The 21,495-nt window shown below is 41.2% G+C and overlaps 1 long non-coding RNA gene across 1 annotated transcript in view; it reads right to left on the bottom strand.

Annotated features, from left to right (window-relative positions):
* Positions 1-1,512: 1,512 nt before the first annotated feature.
* The window catches only part of LOC116044104, a 54,767-nt gene continuing 34,784 nt past the window's right edge, over positions 1,513-21,495 (bottom strand). Inside the window, exon 4 of the long non-coding RNA XR_004103609.2 lies at positions 1,513-1,558. This is a non-coding gene — a long non-coding RNA (uncharacterized LOC116044104). The remainder of the gene's footprint in view (positions 1,559-21,495) is intronic.

The raw sequence follows: 21,495 nt of genomic DNA, 5'->3' as shown, positions 1-21,495 counted from the left end.
CTAATTCCACACTAATATGAATATGCCACCTCACACCCCCTCTCCCTCCCGCCTCCCAATGGAAAGAATTATGGTCCCCATGAACCGATCCTCACTCTCCCTACTGTACCTCTGCCACGACAAAAATGCCACGGTAATGTCAGGGGAGATGTAACGATTTAAGATCCCCGCCGATTGTCCCGTGTCAGCCGCACATCCGTCGGGCCCGGACGAGTTGATTAGAGTTGGGACATCAAAAGAGGCTCGGGGTGGAGATAAGAAGGGGGGGGGGAAGCCGGGGGAGGCGGTGGTGGGATATTAACCGTGTTTCCCGTTAGGAATTAAGGGCGCAGGAGGAGTTTCAGCCAAAGTTCTGTCTGTCTCGCCTTTCTGCTATCTTGAAAGAGTTGGCGGTGACTCTGGCTTTTTTTTTTTTTTTTTTTTGCATAAGAGGCGAGATAATCTCAGCCTGTTCAGATCAATTAATGGAGAGGAGATAGGGAGTACAGTAAAGTAGACAAGAACGTGCAAAAAGTCAGCTGTGTGCCTGTGAGTGTGTGGTTTGTGTGTGTTCTGGTACATCTATACCAACAAATGTCCACACAAGGATGGAAAAATGAATATAATAATAATAATAATAATAATAATAATAACAATGACTCCTTTATTAATCCTGCAAGGGAAATTACAACGTTTTCACTCTGTTATTATACACATTACACACACATGCTCAGTACTTATACATGCACTAAAGGAGAGATGTCAGAGTGATGGGGCTGCAGCAGTCAATGGACAAACTGCAAGTGTGTACCAGGGCTATTACAATAAACTAAAACGAAAATTAAACTAAGCAGTGAGAAATATTCATGGTAAACTAAAACTACATAAAAACGGAAACCTTCAGGAAAAACTTGTTACGACTCAGGGAATTTAAGGACCCAAAAGCAGAGAGCAGGCAAGCGTAGGTTGAGGTTGAGGATTTATTAACAAAAAACAAAGTTCATACAAAACACAAGCAGTCCTGAAGGCAGCAGGCAGTATACAGTCCAGAATGTAGAACAAACCAAAAGAACGGGATAACAAAACGGGAACAAAGAGACCACGGGGTAACTCCACACAAGAACACAAAAAAACAGTACACGCAGCAACAGACGAGAATAATCTGACACAAGACAAGGGAAACACAAAGACTAAATATACAAGGTAACGAGCAAACATGGGACAGGTGACACTAGGGCTGGGGAACAGGTGAAACACAATAGACAATCACAAGGGCGGGAAAACTAAGAGACAGGAAGTAAAACAAGACAAGACAAGACAGAAAACCAGACTACCAAAATAAAACAGGAAACATACACAATCATCACAAAAATAAACCCAAACTATTTTGCAAGGTTAAAAAACTAAATAAATTACAAAAATTAACATGAATCATTTCAGTTATTTTAGCTATAATATTTCACTTCTGAAGAAAAAGAACACAGCATGAATTTCATTCAACTCTCGTGAAACTAAACCAAAGAAACGGAGCATACCTGACATGAGATGGCGCTGTGCCGTAACTGCTTCACATCAGACACTAAAGTAATGAAAAGATTAAACATTAAAGGTCCCATGACATGGTGCTCTTTGGATGCTTTTATATAGACCTCCGTGGTCCCCTAATACTGTATCTGAGGTCTCTTTCCCGAAATTCTCAAGTATATCTCGCTGCAGTCTGCGGGAAGGCGGGGCTTGACATCAAACCCCGCCCACATCCAAGTCAGCCATTTTTTTTTTTGCTTACGTCATTCCCCATACGCTCTAACGGACCAAGACCGTTCTCTTAATACATCCATGACCAAGACAGCCTGGTAGAATTTTTTTACTATGAAGAAAATTATTTGGATAAATGCCATGTTTTTTATGTTGAATCTTTTCATTTTATTTGAAAATGTTATATCTATAAATGTAAATGATCTGAAAGAAAACTGAATAGGCTAGTCACCAATTTAAAAATGACATGAAATTATATTTTAAAACTTTAAAAAAGGACTGACAAATAAGAAAGCCATCCGGACTCTGAACATTTACAATGCCTTACAACCTCTTTAATGTAAATTTAATGTGCCCCTTTTTTGTGTATGTATGTATGCATTTAATGTTTTCAATGTGTTTTATGTACTTGAATAATAAAGTTTTTTGAAGACAAAAAAAAAAAAAAAAAAGACAGCCTGGTAGCAAATCTGATATAGCCTCTTGATTCACATTAGATAGAAACTGATGATGTAGGCTAAACAAACGATATTTCATGCAACAGTGAAGTTTTCATGTAGTTACTACTGATTTCTGATTTTGAAATGATATCCAAATTTGAAAAATGGGTCATTTTAAACCTTGTTAATATTGATGATAATGTGTTTAAACGGAAAACGTGCCATATTTCATTTAATTTAGCCCTCAAAAGTAGAATGGTGTGTTGTTTCGTTATGGACTTTCATATTAACAGCAAGAATTCAGTCACAACCAAATGTACAAAGGGGCTATTTTAGCTTTAACAATTAACAGGTGAACCAGAAGCATACAGATGAAACTCGAAAAATTTGAATATTGTGCAAAAGTTCATTTATTTTAGTAATTCAACCTAAAAGGTAAAACTAATTATATAGACTTATTACATGCAAAGCGAGATATTACAAGCCTGTATTTGTTATAATTTTGATGACTATGGCTTACAGTTTATGAAAACCCTCAGAAAATTTGAATATTGTGAAAAGGTTCAATATTTTAGGCTCAAAGTGTCCCACTCTAATCAGCTAATTAATCCAAAACACCTGCAAAGGGTTCCTGAGCCTTTAAATTGTCTCTCAGTCTGGTTCAGTAGAACTCACAATCATGCGAGATGCTCCTCGGATATTACCTGCACAGTAACACACCTAATCTAAGTATTTCAAAAGGTCGAACACACATATGTTTAGATACAGTAAAATCGCTACGTGATTACCGTTATATCCGAGGGTTGAAGTTGCATTTTAACGGGACAGTGCAAGTTGCGGCTGTGGTTTAGCTGAAGCTAACGCAGCCTGAGCTTTCACGTTACAATATAAAAGGTGTTGACCGTTGACTTAGCTAGCACGCAAACAGTTCATTTACATGTCTACGAGCATGTTAGCAAACTACACCAAAAGACAAATACTGAGGAATATTGATAGAAAGCAGGGAAAACTAGTAGGCTACTTCCATACTTTTTAGCATTGGCTAATTAGCAACCTGCCTGCCATCAGATGTAGCTTCCGAGCTAGCTAGCAGCTAGCCCCAGAAGCTCATGAAAACGAGGCTTTTACTGGAGCAGTCTTACGTTATTTCCGAAACACTCTTTCCGTTTCAAAGTCGGAAATCAAATGAACGAAAAAGTACACGGGCCCAATTACAGTTCACTGTTGTTGCATGAAATGTCGTTTGTGTTTAGCTTACATCAGTTTCTGTCATCTAATGCGAAACAAGAGGATATCAAGTTTGCTACCGTCTTGGTCCATTCGAGCGTATGGGGAGACGACGTAGGTAAAAAAATTAAAAATAAAAAAATAAAAAAAATGACTGACTTGGATGTGGGCGGGGCTTGATGTCAAGCCCCGCCTTCCCGCAGACTGCAGCGAGATGCTCCTCGAAATTCTGCCTTGGTACAGAATTACAGCCACTAGAGCCAGTCCCACAATGAGCTTTCCTTAGTATGTGCCATTTCTGTGTCTGTAGCTTTAAATGCTATTGAGGAGGAGCGAGGGGCAAGGTGGAGGGTGGGGGTGTGGCCTTGACCAACTGCCACTTTGCTCGTTTGAAAGCCATGATGTCTCTCTCTCATGGGTGGACCAAATTCTCTGGGCGGGCAAAGCAGAGAAAGGGGAGGTAACCGATTGGCCCATCTGAGCTTTCATTTTCTCAAAGGCAGAGCAGGATACCCAGGGCACCTATCACTATTTCTAGCCACTGGGGGACCATAGGCAGCCTGGGGGAATTCATATTAATGTTAAAAAACCTCATAAAGTGACATTTTCATGCCAGGGGACCTTTAAACATCACGGCTATTGTCCAACCATGTATTCTCTATGTATATGTAGCTACATACTTCTAAGACGTTACACCTGGCCCTGACGAAAACAAACTGAAACTAGAACTGCAAGCAGTCCGAGTCCGAGCCTCCCCGGTGCGAGTTGCCCCGCAATGACGAATTCGAACCCAAACCATGATGGCGGCGAGGCAAACGTCAGGAAATATCGCAACGTGTGTAGTAAATTGAAAAAAACAAACTTCCCATTTACATGAATTTTGTACATGCGTTCCAATGGCACCAATGTAGAAGGAGAGTCCTTAAAATGACGCCTCCCCACCATGCACGGTTTAGGCCAGAGATATTCAACAGGGGGTCCGGGACCCCTAGGGGGTCCTCCGAGTTAGTGCAAAGGGGGCACCAATTTATTGTTAATTTTTAGCTTTAGAGCGTTACTTTTTGATGTTAATGAACGTCTGTTACATTCAAGCCATTGCCAAATGAGTTGATACAAAGCTAATTAAGACTATCAGCTCCACACAACTCTCTCTGGATTTCTCAGTATGACTATGTTCAGAAGATTGTGTCGTTCGGGCGACTTTCGTGTGCAGAAACTCGAGTGAAGATAAAGACAATGACCTCTTCTGAAGAGTCCATCATGTTTTTTTAATCCTCCGTGTCCGTGGGGGGGGGGAGGGTTGCGCGATCATGGAAGGCTTGTGTGAAAAGGCTTCCTTTCTCCCTTTTTACTAAGCCCTGTTCCCAAAATTTGTTTTGTGTCTGCTTAATCCTTAATTTCAGTGTCATGTTGTAGGTTATTGTTTTAGTTTATTTGTTACTTTATTATTTGAAATAGGCCTGTTCAGTAGGTTTTATGGGTTCATAGGGTTTTGCTATGGTTTTGCCTGTGATGTGGGGGGGGTAGATCAGCTGCTCACTAGCTTAATTGAGGAGAGTGCATGCAGCTCATTAGGTCCTTTCTGTAGGGAGGGGCTGGGCAATCCTAAAGTGTAGAGCAATAGGTAAAACCGTTTTTGCAGCAATTGACATTTTGATATTATGTTGGTGCTTGTGGTTGTGTAAGCTCATGTATGTATATATATATATATATATATATATATATATATATACAACCATTTCTCGGGTTTACAAAGAATGGTCTGAAAAAGGAAAAGCATCCAGTATGCCGCAGTCCTGTAGGCAAAAATGCCTTGTTGATGATAGAGGTCAGAGGACAATGGGCCAACTGATTCAAGCTGATAGAAGATCAACTTTGACTCAAATAACCACTCGTTCTAACCGAGGTATGTAGCAAAGCATTTGTGAAGCCACAACACGCACAACCTTGAGGCAGATGGGCTACACCAGCAGAAGACCCCACTGGCTCCCACTCATCTCCACTAAAAATAGGAAAATGAGGCTACAATTTGCACGAACTCACCAAAATTGGACAGTTGAAGACTGTAAAAATGTTGCCTGCTCTGATGAGTCTCGATTTCTGTTGAGACATTCAGATGGTAGAGTCAGAATTTGCCAAAAACAGAATGAGAACATGGATCCGTCACGCCTTGTTACCACTGTGCAGGCTGGTGGTGGTGTAATGGTGTGGGGGATGTTTTCTTGGCACACTTTAGGCCCCTTAGTACCAATTGGGCATCATTTAAATGCTATAGCCTACCTGAGCATTGTTTCTGACCATGTCCATCCCTTTATGACCACCATGTACCCATCCTCTGATGGCTACTTCCAGCAGGATAATGCACCATGTCACAAAGCTCGAATCATTTCTAATTGGTTTCTTGAACATGACAATGAGTTCACTGTACTAAAATGGCCCCCACAGCCACCAGATCTCAACCCAATAGAACATCTTTGGGATGTGGTGGAACAGGAGCTTTGTGCCCTGGATGTGCATCCCACAAATCTCCATCAACTGCAAGATGCTATTCTATCAATATGGGCCAACATTTCTAAAGAATGCTTCCAGCACCTTGATGAATCAATGCCACGAAGAATTAAGGCAGTTCTGAAGGCGAAATGGGGTCAAACACGGTATTAGTATGGTGTTCCTAATAATCCTTTAGGTGAGTGTATATATGTATATAACGACCACATTTATCTACATGGTATGGCATTTTCCACATTCAAGTGTCTTGTTTTTCTTCAGTTTGGCTCACCCTCTAACCACCGGTACAGGTGGTAGGTGCCAATTGGGTGAGGCTGGCTTAAAATGGTTTGAGGAGAAGGGGAGCGAGGGAGAAGGAATGGGCAGCTTGCAGAGAGGTTGCTGTTTCGTTTGTTTGAGGGTATTTTGCCCTAAAGTGAATTATTTTGGTTTTGTATTTTGGTTTTGAGTATGTTTTGGTCGTATCAATCGTGACAGCTTGTGTCATGTGGACGTGCCGGCAATGTTGTTGTCATTGGGGGCGACAGAAACTACGCACTATAGCTTTAACATGAATCCAACATATTATTAGCAAATATAAATCAGCCATCAAACACATTGATGATAGGCTTATTGGCCTATAGGTAATTTATTCACCAAGGGAGCCATCCACAGATACAGTTCATCCTAAGGATTCACTGTGTCAAATTTATGTTTAACACTTAAAAGATTAATCATAAAATCATGCCAACAATTATTATTGTTAATAGCTTAGTATTCTCAGCACTAAAAAGGTATGTATAAAGGCTTTAGACCGCCCTACACTTTTTTGTAGGCCCAGTTTAATATGGAAATTAATTTGATACAATATATGTAGTAGGGGGTCTCTGATCTGTCTCACTTTTAGTCAAGGGGTCCTTGGCTTAAAAAACGAGACCCCTGGTTTAGGCTGTAGCGACATTTTATCTACGGAAAGATAAGAAAAATAAGAAGGATCTGAGCGATTCCTACAGGGTTCCCAGCACCGCTGCTACTGGGATCCATGTTGCCTATTTGGGATGCCAACCCACTCAGGCTTGGACCCCTAACTACTGTAAAACTAGAACTAAATATTTCTCAAAAAACGGAAACTAAAATAAAAGCTAATTAAAACTCCATAACTATTATAACTTTGCAGTGTACATTTGCTCTTACTATTATATGTGCCCATTTAGTTATGTGTGTGTGTGCCTATGCTTGTGTGTGTGTGTGTGTGTGTGTGTGTGTGTGTGTGTGTGTGTGTGTGTGTCTTCCTTTCAGCATCCGCCCTTTACCAATTCCCATTCCCTCCTCGCCCTCAGTATCTCAATTTAACACCGCAGCCCTTGGAGGTCAAAAAGACACCCTGGCGCCAGCTGTCCATCCTAAAGAGGATAGAGGGGTTGTGTGTGTGTGTGTGGGGGGGGTCATTAATTATACATAGGCCGTATTTTGCATAACTCCCCTCCTGTTCCCCCTTCACACCACTGTCAGGCTTTAGCAGGTTCAGAAGCGAGGGCTGCATCCGCTTTATGATAACATCTCCAATAACAATTAAGGTGGAAACGTGTAATTTGCTAAGGAGAGAAGAAGAAAAAAAAAAACTGTCAATGGGCTCTGTTGCCTTTGCATACTAAACACAGAGGCTGGAGCTGCTGTTATTGATGCCTTTTTACTCCCCTAGTATGACACCACACTACAAAAAAAAATTAAAGTTACGATGTCAATTTTGACTAAAAAAAATTTTTAAATTGAAAGTTTTCTGCTCTTCAACTGGTCTCTATGAATCTATAACCAAACAAGAATTTATATTGGACGATTCTACAAAACCCTGGATGACATCAAACAGCGACGTTTTAGAATTATTTCTACAATATCTTCACATGGCATCTACAATGTGGTTATGGTTTTGTAGAGATTGGGGTAATGGCAAATGTACAATGGTTAAAGTGCCCATATTATGAAAAAATCACTTTTTCTGGGATTTGGGGTGTTATGTTGTGTCTCTGGTGCTTCCACACACATACAAACTTTGAAAAAAATCCATCCATGCTGTTTAGAGTGAGATACAGTTTCTGAATGTGTCCTGCCTTCAGTCTCTGGGTGAGCTGTTCAAAATCGGCACGGCTTGTGACATCACAAGCCGAAACGAGCAGGCTAACCGCAACCATTAGCTCGTAGCGTTAGTGTTAGCATGCTAATGCTAGCATGCTACCTCGTTCTCAATAGCAAAGCACTGCTACAACACACACAAGTTCACCATAATCTACAAAAGAACTACTTACATGTGCGCCCTCATTTAGAAGTCTCCCAGCTAATCCTGCCTTGTAACTGACTGAAGTTGTAGAAACAGCCTTTCTTTTACTGTCTATGGAGCTAGCTAGCTGACATGATCTACATCTGAGCTACTGCACATGTGCGAGTGCAATCAAAGATAGTACAGAAGAAGAAGAAGAAAAGAGGTCTCACTCTGTAGCTAAAACAGAGACCAGCTGAAAAGAGGATCTGCAGCAGTGAGAGAGAGCGGTGCAATACAACAAAAATATGGTGCTTTTTGAAAATTAAACCATGTAAACCTCTTCTGGTACAACCTTAAAATACAATTATGAACCTGAAAATGAGCATAATATGGCTGCTTTAAGGTTGAGCAACTTCCATAAAAACCTTAGGTTACACTTTACTTGAAGGTATCTACATAAGAGTGACATGACACTGTCACGATTGTGAGTGGCTGTGTAGTGTTTCCTGTTTTATTTTGTAGTATCTGTTTTTCTCCCATGTCATGTCTTGTTTTACTTCCTGCCTTGTGTTTTCCCTCCTGTCTCATTGTCTGCCCCGCCCTGATGTGTTTCACCTGTTCCTGATTCCTTGTGTCACCTGTCCCTTGTTTCACCTCGTTACCCTGTGTATTTAGTCTCTGTGTTTTCTTTGTGTCTGGGCGTATCATTGTTCTGTTCTGTGCTGTCTTGGATTGTGGTGTTGCGTTCTGTCGTGCCTGTTCGTGTCATGCTCCTGTGGTCTTTCTTCCTGGCCTGCTTGCTTTTTGGTATTACTTTTTGTTGTAGTTTTGGTAATAAATTCTGTATTCTGCATTTGGGTCCAAGCCTCACTATTTTCACCTTGACAGACACTGTCATGAACGTGTCATAAACATTATGAACAAGTCATAAACGTTAATGACATAACCCTTCTTTTAGTAAGTGTCATTCGGTTTTTGTCATGACAAGTTATGGTTAGGGTTAGGGTTCATGTGTCATGACTGTGTCCATGACAGTGTCATGTGTTCATGACAGTGTCATGTCACTCTTATGTATGTACCTTCAAGTAAAGTGTTACCAAACCTTGTTAGGAAAAGATCGTAATAAATTGTTACCAAAAGCAGAATGTTACCTGGGACGGGAAGCAAACGAAAAGCAAATTCTCAGAATTGTGCAACAAAAGCTTAAAATCATACCACCATCTTGGCAGGAAGACTTAGCATGGCGGGATGTCTGCAGTCAGATATGGTTTTCCGTACAATGTGTGCTGTCTAGGTTTGGCCTGGTGCATCAGATAGTCAGGTGGCAAAATTCGTAAAGCAATTAAAGTGACACACAGGACACAAACTGCCACCACCCCGACCTCCTTCCTACACTCGACTTCTTCACTCTTAAGCGTGATTTATGGTTCTGCGGAGGCTCCACGCAGAGCTTTCGCCATGGCCTACGTAAGTGGCCTGAAGTTTATACTTGTGCGTTGGTGTGTGCGTGTGTGCGAGAAGAGAATAAATAGATAGATAGATAGATATAGATAGATAGATAGATAGATAGATTTTTATTGATCCCAAAAAAATGGGAAATTCCAGTGTTGCAGCAGCAAACTATCATAAACAGCACACATACAGAATATACATGAAATGATAGGATACAATATACATGAAATAATAATAGGATAGAATATAAGAACAAATTATTTAAAATATATACAAGTTGGGAATAAAAGTTGAAGTGTTGAGTATTGCCTTAACATAACTTGATGAAAAGCAAGCGCAAGGGGTGCTCAATAACATGTCTTCCCTGCTTAGTAGTTTGGGATTTTAATAAATAGTTGAATGTATTTTACGTGGAATCTGCGGAGACGCAGAATTTCCCACACATTTTCCGCAGATTTGAATTCGAAAAAATAAAATGCTGAATGTTAACACATCTCCACCCAAAGCAGAAAAAAAACTGTCTGCTAAATTCTGCAGATTTTCATTCTTCATCACCGCTGAAATTCTGTTCCGTTTGGGTCTGTATGAATATTTCTCGGAATGTGACATGTAACAGTGAGTCGAAATGCTGGAATAAATCAGTTCCTCCATCTTTCTTTCACCGTGAAGAAAAGAAAAGACACTGTAGAGTTCAACCTGCATCTATAGGAGTTTCATCTTCCCACCACTGGGAAAACACCTTCATCCTTTTAAGCATGTATCCAGACTGACCCCATCCTTTCATCAAAAGTGATAAAAGCTTCGCCTTCACTTCTGATGCCACCCTTCCTCCCTAGCCTCCCACCTCCTTACCTAGAGTCACTCTACGACTGCTACATCTGAATCAAGAATGCAAATGGGGATGGAGCCTCACAAAGCCTGGGGTGACCTATATTACAGCTAATGATGGGCCACAGTTTCGGAAGAAGAGCTGGAATGAAAGAGAATTTGAATGAAGCTGACCCACATACAAAGGCACGACCAGTCGGAGAGACATGTTCCTTTCCCCCTAAGTAGGCCACAATGGGCTTCAGGATTATGCAAAAGTTCCCCTTTTTTCTCCTGATGGATGGAAATGGGAAAAGTGATGGGGGAGCCCCTGGCAACAAGAGTCATTCCTTACACGCAGCTTACAGGTTTGGAGTGAGGTGGGAGTCTCAGCTTGTTAAGTGGGAATCGGTTTTCTCCACCAAACGCAGCACAAAACTGACATACTTGGTACATGGACATGGAATCTCATAGTGCTGGGTTTATATGGAGCCCAGTATTCCATTAACAACACGATTAGAGCATAACCAGAATAGAAATATCCTCTTGTAACCACATCAAACAGAATAGTCAAATCCTAATGTGATTTCCATTGGTATGAAAACAGTAACTTTTTGGAGTAATTAAATAGGAAATAGGATCTAATTAGAGCAAGACCAATATATCGGCAGGCCGAAATTAGGCATTTTCCAAACTATCGGTATCAGCATTTATCATGGCCGATAAATTAATATTTAAAAAATAAAATAAAAATGGACGAAACCCCCTTCAACCATGTTCTGAGTGTTGGCGTTGCATAGTCTGTCCAAACAACACGTTCTCACACCCAGCTCGTAAAAGATGGACGCTTGGTCAGGTGCCCTTGTCGTTCTTATTGACGCTAAAAGTCTCCTTTAGTGCTTTAAGTAAACGCGTTTGATCGGGACTATTGCCGTCCCTTTTGACGCAGTTATGTTAACGAAAAGGTCGTGGGTGGGCGTACGGTTCTGTGACACACGAGAGGAAAGAAAAAAACGACTATAGCAAGCGTGACAAGCAGGACGCAAACCCCGCTCTCCTGGGTGAAAGTCCTGTGTTAGACCCATCCATCCCTCCCCAACCAACCTCTTTACGCGGAAATTCGCCCTACATACTACTCGCTAAATCCTATCTAACTGCTGCTCTCCCTGGTGCGTTACACAAACACGCTGAAAGACGCCTTTTTCGTTGCATCAGACGCTGACAGCCACTGTCCAAACGTCCTTATTTTAAGAGTTCGGAATGAGAACGGGTTGGTCCACCAGAGGGCGCTCTACAACGTCCCTGTTGGCAGCACTCTTTGATTTTTTTTTTGTCATTGTTTTTGTTCAAATGACTTTAACTTAGGAAAATCTGTTTGTTTTGTAACGCGTTTCTGGATTATTTTTTTTAAATATATATCAGCCAATATATCAGAATATCAGATTTTTAAATCGCCAAATATTTGTATCGATATCAGCCTTAAAAATCCTTTATCGGTCGGGCTCTAGATCTAATCTTAAAGAAATATTTCAACCACTTTAATAATAATAATAATAATAATACATGTTATGTATATAGCGATTTAAAAGATACTCAAAGGCATGTTATATAAAAACCAAGACAGAAACGGTAAAAGCAATAAGAAAAAAAGGAAATGAGTAAAAACCTCTAAAGAGTGAGATGATAAGATCTATATCAATCTCACGTTACGCTGGGATTTGTTTGGTTATCATATTCTTCATGCACCGAGTTGTATAGGAACAGACAAACTTCGAAGGTGATTGGTTGTTTTATTTCCTATAAAGGCAGTAGGTGTGAGCTTATCAGTGCCCCGTTAGGTAGCGCCATGATACAGTCGGAAGGAAAACAGTTTTTCCTGATTCATATTTTTTAATCAGCATGACAATAAATATTTATATTGAACCTATCTACATGGTGCTCACTACCAACATCAATGAGTACATTTCCATGCACACTAATATTCCACTATTATTCCGAATATGAAAACATTCCGAATTTGATACAGGTCATGTAAACAGCATATTTTGGTTGGATACTCCGAATAAGGCCTTTTTCTAAATATAGCATTTTCTGATTAAGACATGTGGGATATGCCGGTATTATTCAGGTTTTAGAGGCATTCTTTGGACATGTATACAGCGCATTCGGAATATGCGTCTCAATCAGGGTTTTTACTGCAGTTTACGGCCTCTTGCCTGTTTACGGCTTGTGGTCAGCTCTGTGCGTTGCTATGGTTGCTGTACACATACCAACCAGCCAACAGTTTGCAGGGCTGCAGACCCGATAAGAAGGAGAAACACAGCAACTTTTAAACATGATCAAAGACTTGGATATCAACAGTTTTTTGGATGTGCGCACACATCGCTACGCCGACCTTTTCAAGAAGCTGGTTGAAGGAATGAAAGAGGGAAGCTGTGTTTGCACGGTCCAACAAGTCCGCCACCGCTGGTGAACTTTGGAAGAAATCTTATTTTTACACGGCTACATGTAAAAAGGAATATTAGTGGAATATTCAGTTTCATTAGCCATGTAAAATTGTCGGAATATCGTCTTTTTTGGAATAAGGGCAAAAAACTGAATATTATGTGCATGTAAACGTAGTCAGGGTTAATGGTTCTTTTTTTCCTACCAAATCCTCCTCCTGGCAAAAAAAAGCATGAATAATATTTTGATGGTTATATTTAGGTGACTATGTACGGAAGAGGATTAAGGGCCACATGCAAAACATGTATTTGAGTTATGAGTTTAAAGTCAGAATTCTGAGTTTAAAGTCAGAATTCAGACTTTATTCTCAGAATTCTTCTTAAGTCAGAGTTTAAAGGTGCCCTGCCACACAAAACCGTTTTTACTTGTATTTGTTGAAATATGTTAGGCCCATATGTGTTTGTGTTATGTCGTGAATGTGAAAATGAACTGCTCCCTCCTCTGTCAGCTCTAGCCACTGAGAAGAAATAAGCGGAGAAATCAGGCCAATTACAAAAGCTGGTCAGTCTAACGTTGTGTTGCCTGAGCTCATTACTATTCATAAGCTCGCCCAGTTGCGCTGGGTAAAGGATGCTGATAGCCAGGCTCTCATTGGCTAGCTGTTAGCCAATCAGAGTCAAGCAGCTTAGCTCGTTGAATATTAATGAGAACCGGCACAAATCGAGCTGAGTCTTCCTGCAGGCTTTCTTTACCACGCTACAATGGCTTGAAACAAGGTAACCAAGGCATTGTTTCCACAGAAAATGTTACAGAGTCCATGGTAGAACTTCAGACATTACCACAAAGTAATGAAATACGTGTGGCAGGGCACCTTTTAAAGTCTTGAAACTAAACTCAGAATTGTCGGAATCTCCGAGTTTGTCGGAGATTGTGATTGTCGTTAAATATTGAATAAGTCAACAACTACTTACACTATAATTTTTGGGGGATTTCTGGCTTCCAAAAAGTTCCCATACTCTTGGTGCATAAGGATTACTTCCAATACAAGTGTTCTTCTGGAAGTGATCTGTACAAATGGCACCAAATATTTTATTCTGACTGCATGTCTTAAGGCAAGATGATGTTCACTCTTTTTTTAGATTGGTTTGTTAAAAATCACAAAGAACATATGGGGACTTGTTCTGCATGTCTGCATACAGCAACACTAGTGTATACTATCCAAAAAACAAAATCAGAATCACGGTGTGTCTATTCACATAATAGATCAAATCAAATGAAAAACCTCTAAAACCCTCCATTCCCTCCATTAACGGTTACCGACAGAGCCTTTTTTCTCAAAAATTGATGTATCATGGTTTTGAAGGACACCCACCAATTTCTGTCAGTGGTAACAGAACATCATTCCGGGAATTTGACCCACCCACGGAACATGAATGTACATCATTTTTAAAACATGCTGTACAATCTCAAATAAGGGGTTTTATCCGTAGCATAAACTGCCTGGTTTGTAATCCAGCCCATTCAGATCCCTGCCGTTGAGATAAGATGTTCTGACTTTAAATTATACATTCATAGCCCAAAAACAAATAAGTGTACATACTCCAAGGAAGTATATGTATTTGCGTGCCCCCGCATTCTTGTGTGTACACAGAGGGCTGGCGGTCCCCTCTTTGTAAGAGACACAGATAGGAAATGTTTTATTTCCTGAGCTCATGTGACAGGGCAGGTAGTAATTGGTGTGTGTGTTAATCCTGGGATAACAAGTGTTTTCCAAGGAGAGTCAATGATCGTCTTACAAGGTCAGTTTAGCCCCGTACGCTGCATGCATAATGAAGAATGCAAAGGCTAATAGGATCATAATCACATCACACACAAGCACACACGCACACACTCACACTCACACACACACACACACACATACACGCTTGTGTTTGGTACTCATTCGCCAAATAAAGGGGATTTGCACAGGCAAAGGATACAGTTTGATCTTTAATTGACATTTTCCCTCTCTCGAAGGCTTTTCGATTGAACAGGGCCACCCCGCGGTCCAACCAACGCTTTACTGTCATCTTAGCAGGGGACCCTTCCCCTTCCCTTCTAGCCAATGGGATTACAGCTGGGAGGTGGCGGCGGCGGCGACCACGCACCGTGACCCGTCCGTTTTTTTTACGACTTCATTATTTTCCCTCCCTGCCACGCTCGTTTTCATTTGCCAGAGCGGGGGCATAATGACTGTGCTATAAAAACGCTACTTTAACGTTTGCATACTGTTCTCATTTGGTCCGGCCCTCAACCCTTCAGCTAGCATATGGCAGGTAATCAGGTCTGCAATCAGGGCTGCACGTTACACAGGGCCCCGCTTTCAGCGCAGGGGCTATTACCCATCTGTCTCACGACACACACACACACACACACACATATATATATACAGATACACATGTGTATTCATGCAAGCATGCAAACACACAAAAATGCACAAGTAGATACTTGTACACTACTTCATTCTCCACAGAGATGCAAATACTTACACAGATGCAAATACGTACACACACACACTTAAGGCATATTCACAAATGCATACACAACTACCCCATCACCTAACCTATAGGAAATCATATAAGAGACTCAGGTTAATGATATTTTCTCTTCTACTGAAATGTGCAGTAACTATTAGTCCTGTGGCTTTCATTACGTATCATAAAAAAGCCCTGTGATTTCACAGCTGTGTGTGACAAAATGTCTTATTTAACAAAGCCAAACCAAACCCCTTTGCCCCTCACCTCTGCATACCCTGGTATAATCATTTTACACACATCAAGGCACATACATGCTCAATAGCTCAAGCATATGGTTCCATCATTAGGTATGAAGTACATGCAAAGCCTGAAAAAGAAAGAAATCTGCTGGGACCCCTAATGGTAGGTATGACCCACAGTCTTTTTGTAAGATGTATATTTATTTCCTTTTAATACCATCATGAGACTTAGGCTTGATGATAGCTGAAGTACAACTTTAGGCATAGTTTTGATATGTTTCACAGTGTAAGTTGGCCTCACTATGCTAGAGGCTCGTGCTAACAAGTTCTATAAGGCAGTGGTTTTCAAACTTTTTGCAATAATGTACTTTCTTTGAAATATTTTTTCAGCCAAGTACCCCCTGAACAGTGCAAAACATGTTTGGTAGAGAAAAAAAAGCCTATATAAAGAAGTACATTACAGCGCCGTGCCATCGGTGTTTTTTATTTTATTTTTGGCGTTTTGGCCTTTATTTGATAGGACAGCTTAGACATGAACAGGGAGAGAGAGGGGGAACGACATGCAGCAAAGGGCTGCAGGTTGGAACCAAACCCGCGGCCGCTGCGGCGAGGATTTAGCCTCCGTACATGGGGCGCACGCTCAACCAGTTGAGCTACCCAGGTGCCACATCGGTGTCTGATTTACGACAACAACTGAATAACTGAAAAACACTTAAATTCTATTTCATGTTTAGAATCAATCACTAAATGCATTTATTATTACAGGATAACTATTTTAATAATAATACATGGCTGATATATATTTGTTTTTAAATCTCACATACCCCCGGCAGTACTACAAAGTACCCCTAGGGATACGATTACCTGTAGTTGAGAAACACTGATCTAAGGTACATATAAAACGCTCCTCCACATTGTGCATGCATGCATGAATTGATGTTTTTCCCAAGGGACACAAGGACAATCTCAATCCAAATGCACCTAAGGACAATTAGACCTGGTCCAAAGTGTGGTCAATCCAGACAGACCCAAAGAGAAAGAGAACACACTCATAGCCGCATACATCACCAGTTAATAAGCTACCACAGTCCAATAGAGCAGCGGTCCACGTGGTTTTTCCGTCCACTCCATCTTACCTTTTAAAAATCCATTTTTCTACTCTGATGTCTTCACATGATCAATGTTGACAGTGATCCACTTGGGTTTTAAGACACATATTGACACACATACTCAACACAATCCCAGTGAATCTAATTTAGACCTTGCCAAACTCGGATTCCGAGTCGGGTCAAAGACCTCGGCTTCAGTCCTCGAAACACTCATTGTTGATGATGCAATCCTAAATCGTTCTAGGTCAACATATAGAATAATTCATGGATTTTGTTTTTGGCACACGATCAGCAGTGAAGACATTGCAGCGGATGGACACATTATGCATGGCTGCATATGGAATGTGGGATGGCATGAGAAGGCCTGTGTGATGATGATGATGATGATGATGGTGATGATGAAGATGGACTTAATGTGACTGGCATACCACCGTGCAGTCCAAAGGTCACGGTTACAGATGGGAGGGTGAAACCAAAAGGGCCTGTTTCCTTTGGCAGGCGAGAATGGAACTTCCAAAACTCCAGCCAAAGACAAAAGAGACATTTCAAGTCGGCGTAAAAAATACTACGGAGGCAATTCTGAGGGCAGCCAAGACAAAAGATAAAACATAGTTGTCAGTAAATACAGCGGTGATGACAGGGCGAACCCAATCTGGCAACAGCGATGGAAACCATTACTTCCAACCGGACTGGAGCTTTGAAGATTGGAGGAATCTTTCGGTGGGATATCCAACCCCCCCCAACCAGGCACCCCAGCAGAATCAACCAGTACTCTCTCATTTGTACAGATGTCCAGCCAAATAGTGTGTATGTGAGTGTGTATGTGTGTGTGTATGCGTGTGTGTGTGTGTGTGTGTGTGTGTGTGTGTGTGTGTGTGTGTGTGTGTGTGCGTGTGCGTGTGTGCGTGTGTGTGTGTGTGTGCGTGTGTGCGTGCGTCCCATCCTTCCTGTGTGCACAAATCCACAATGTACACACACATTCTGTACCTCGGCTCCCATGTTTCATCCTCTGCGCTCTCCCCGTGTTGTGTTTGTCGAGCTCTCAGGCCCAAATCCATTATTACCTCCTGAAATGACAACTCATTTCCACAAATGTAATCCCTTCCCTTGCCTGCGTGAGGCTGTAAAGTAAACACAGTGCTCTCTCCGTGAAAGCACAGAGCAAGGAGGGTAGGGACGCACTACTTCAAATTTGCAAAAGGGGCCTTGGAATGGTGAACGCCAGAACCTAGGAGTGAAGATGATAAAGACTGAGCGCATTTGAAAGGATTTATTCCAAAGCACCACAGTCTTATGGATATATATATATATATATAGGAAATACACACAGGTAATAGCAGATGCGGTGATGTGCAAAGATCTTTCTATTGTCTATCTTCACATAGAATGTCATCAATGAAGACTTGAATGTGAATGTATTTCTTCACAACTACACAAGTCTAATTACATTGTTTTGGGGACTTGCCTTATTTTGCCTTGTTTTAAGATGCTGCAGTAATGGTTTTTAGCGTATAGCATCATTATTGTTATTATTATTATTATTATTATTATTATTATTCATTTTCATCTTTTCCTTCAAGCCATGATGATGGCATTACCAAGGAAGGTGTTCTAATTTTTAGATAAGAGCTTGTCTGTAAGATTATTCTTATTATTAGTTAATGTGTCCCTTATTTCTTTTCAATAAGTTTATAAATCTCTTAGACTGGAAAATGTCAGAAACCAGTACTAAATGCCCATCATGGTTTTCCAAAGCCCAAAGTGACATTTTCAAATGATTTTATAATAATTTCATCTGATCAACAGAACACCCAAAGACATTTCAATATAGCAAATCCTCACGTTTTTTTAAAAACTGGAACCGGATAATGTCTCACTTTTGTGCTTTATACATGACATGAACACTTTTTCAATTATCAAAACAGTCAGTATGGTCAGTATAAGGCTTAGTTCTACTGCAGGAACTTTACAACCTGTAACCCGGGCCTTCCCATGACCTGAACTTTTAGGAACTATGTGAGGCTTAGGTAATAAGGTTCTCCCCCCTGTATTTTAATTTGTATATGCTGTTTGGTAGGTGAGTCATGGAAGCGGTTGTGGACAGATAACAATGGAAGAACACCTCTTTTTACATTTACATGAACATGAGATGACATGTTTACTAGGGGTCAGCCCTATGTTCCCACAGCCCAATTGTCCCACAGCCCTATGTTCTCACATTTCGAAGAATTATTTTTCCACTGAAAATTAGGCCCTATGTTTCCACATCTCTAAAATGGGTTAGGGTTAGTTTGTAATTGGCTACCAAATTGGGAGAAAGGGGGATAAAATCTAATACAAATTTATGAAAAAGGAAATGTGGGAACATAGGGCCTAATTTTGGAAAAAAATCTTAGAAATCTGGGAACTGTGGGAACATAGGGCCTAATTTTGAAAGAAAAAATCTTAGAAATGTGGGAACATAGGCATGCTCCCCATGTTTTAAGGGGTTGGCCCGGTCAGCGGCCCAAAGTGGCGCCCTGTACAAAAAGAAAAAAACTTTGTTTTTCAGTTTCAGTTTGCTCAAATATTTTCCATGTACTATTGAGGTGTTTTATCCGCATTTATGCCACGTTGTCCGCTTTGTGATGTGACGACACGTCCTTGATTATTGACAGCACCGTAGGCACGTGATAGGAAAAAGAAGAAAGAAAAGGGCTAACGTTCCCTAACGTTACGGGGCATTCACACCAAAAAAAAAAGCGACCCGGAGATTCGCCGCAGTGTTGTGCGGGGGGGGTGTCAATGAAAAGGCCCATTTGTGTGATGTCCTGTTGTGTTCTTAAACCCCCCCCCCTCAACAAAGCACATATAGACTTTCACAATTTCACAATTGCTGGTTTCCGTCAGATTGTTTATAGATTACAACGTTTCCCATCGCGGTTGAAGGCAGCTTTATTTCACAGGAGAGAGAGAAAGAGAAGAGCGAGAGTTTCCTGCAACAACAAAGCACTCAATTAACATTTAGGGACCCTCATTATGCTACCGTTGAAGTTTGGTGATATTTTGAGCCTTTTTAGTGGTATAAATAGCGATTTGTTTTTACTTTCCATGTGCCCCGAATTCTAGCGTTGTAAGCTAATCGGCAGTCCACGCTAGCGTCTTTCAAGCTAAAAACTCATTCGATTCGAAAAAACACCATCGAGCGTGTCTGTCGCCGATGCTATGCACCTGTAACCCTGTCAAGGAAAGGGTTAACAGAAACTTACTGTTGGCCAATCGGAGGAGATTGTGCCAGACTCCCACCTTTGGCTGAGTGTCTATCTGATCTGTCAGAGGGAGAGCAGGAGACAGTAGTAAAGTTTAACGTTGGTAGAGAAGAAGTTGGTTATTTCATGGCGCAGATTAGAACCCAAATTGAAACGTAAGCAATAAAAAGTGCTCAATGTTAGAACAATGTGTCAAATTGGTCGTTATCACTGTGATTTTTAAAGTGTCACATTAAGTTCCATCATAGTGTCAAAACATGTTAGCTGACGTTGTTCAGTAGCTAGCTCAGAGATTATCGGCTAATGAAATTACTGATTTAGCGGGGGTTAACACTTTTGAAAGGCACCATGTCACATTCTCATTATCCCCCCTAAAGGTCTGATCCTAGAATCGCCCCTTGTCTGGATAGTCCACATAGCATTTCGGGTTGGGAGAAAAACCTGCTCTGGTTTATTGGGATTTCTTTAAACCAATCACAATCGTCTTGGGTGGTGCTAATCGCCGGACGGAGCAACGGTGCCGCTGCAAAATAGCCTCGGAAAGGAACTTGTTTTGGTGGAACATATGTACGTTCAAAAGATGTTTTGGTCGTGCAACAGAAAACTCAGATTGGACAGATAGTCTAGCTAGCTGTCTGGATTTACCCTGCAGAGATCTGAGGAGCAGTTAACCATAGTCCTCAGAAATCCACCATAGGTTAGAACGCCAACACAAAGAAAGAGGAAGGTGACAGACATCCGGCCGAAAAGCGTGACAAGGGCAGAATTTCAGCACTGGAGCAGTCCCGAAAGTTGAACCTCATCGTGGATATAGATTACTTAATTATAGAACTGTTTTTTAAAGATAATTTTTTGGGGGCTTTTCCCTTTATTATATAGTGACAGTGGATAGACAGGAAAAGGGGAGAGAACACGCAGCAAAGGGCAGCAGGTCGGATTCGAACCCGCACCGCTGCAGGACTCAGCCTACATGGGGCGCACGCTCTTACTGGGTGAGTTAGAGGCCGCCCCAGTTATAGAACTTTTAAGATAAAACATACTCCCAAAGATATCAAGTGAATCTGTTTTGTAAAACCAGATATCCTCACTGCCTCAATACAAAGGTTGAGCATCATGCATACCCAAACACACAAACACACACACACCCACACACACACACACACACACACAAACACACACACAGAGATCCATCCTCCTCTACATGCACTCACACAGACAAACAACAATAACAAATTGTCCTCCATCAGCCTGCCCACCTATCCATCCCTCACCCTCAGCCACATCATATGTGACTGGTTTAATCGCAGGCCAATCACTGTCGGGTCACAATTAATAAAAGCCACAGCAGCCGCAAATAAACAAGTCCAAATTGCTGCCTTAATCGAATGATGCAAACATCGGTGAGTCACAAAAGTTCACCGCCGCCACTGACAATTTCCTAATTGTATTCACTCATTCATGGCAATTTTATTAACATGGAGCGGATGTCTTCTGCCCTTCCACTGTCACAGCACCAGGGATCTAATTTCATTAT

Source organism: Sander lucioperca, chromosome 15 (genome assembly GCF_008315115.2).
Source record: "Sander lucioperca isolate FBNREF2018 chromosome 15, SLUC_FBN_1.2, whole genome shotgun sequence".
In the NCBI taxonomy this organism is placed as follows: domain Eukaryota; kingdom Metazoa; phylum Chordata; class Actinopteri; order Perciformes; family Percidae; genus Sander; species Sander lucioperca.
The sequence above is the reverse complement of the archived record's forward strand: the minus strand, read 5'-3'. Positions and strand labels throughout refer to the sequence as shown.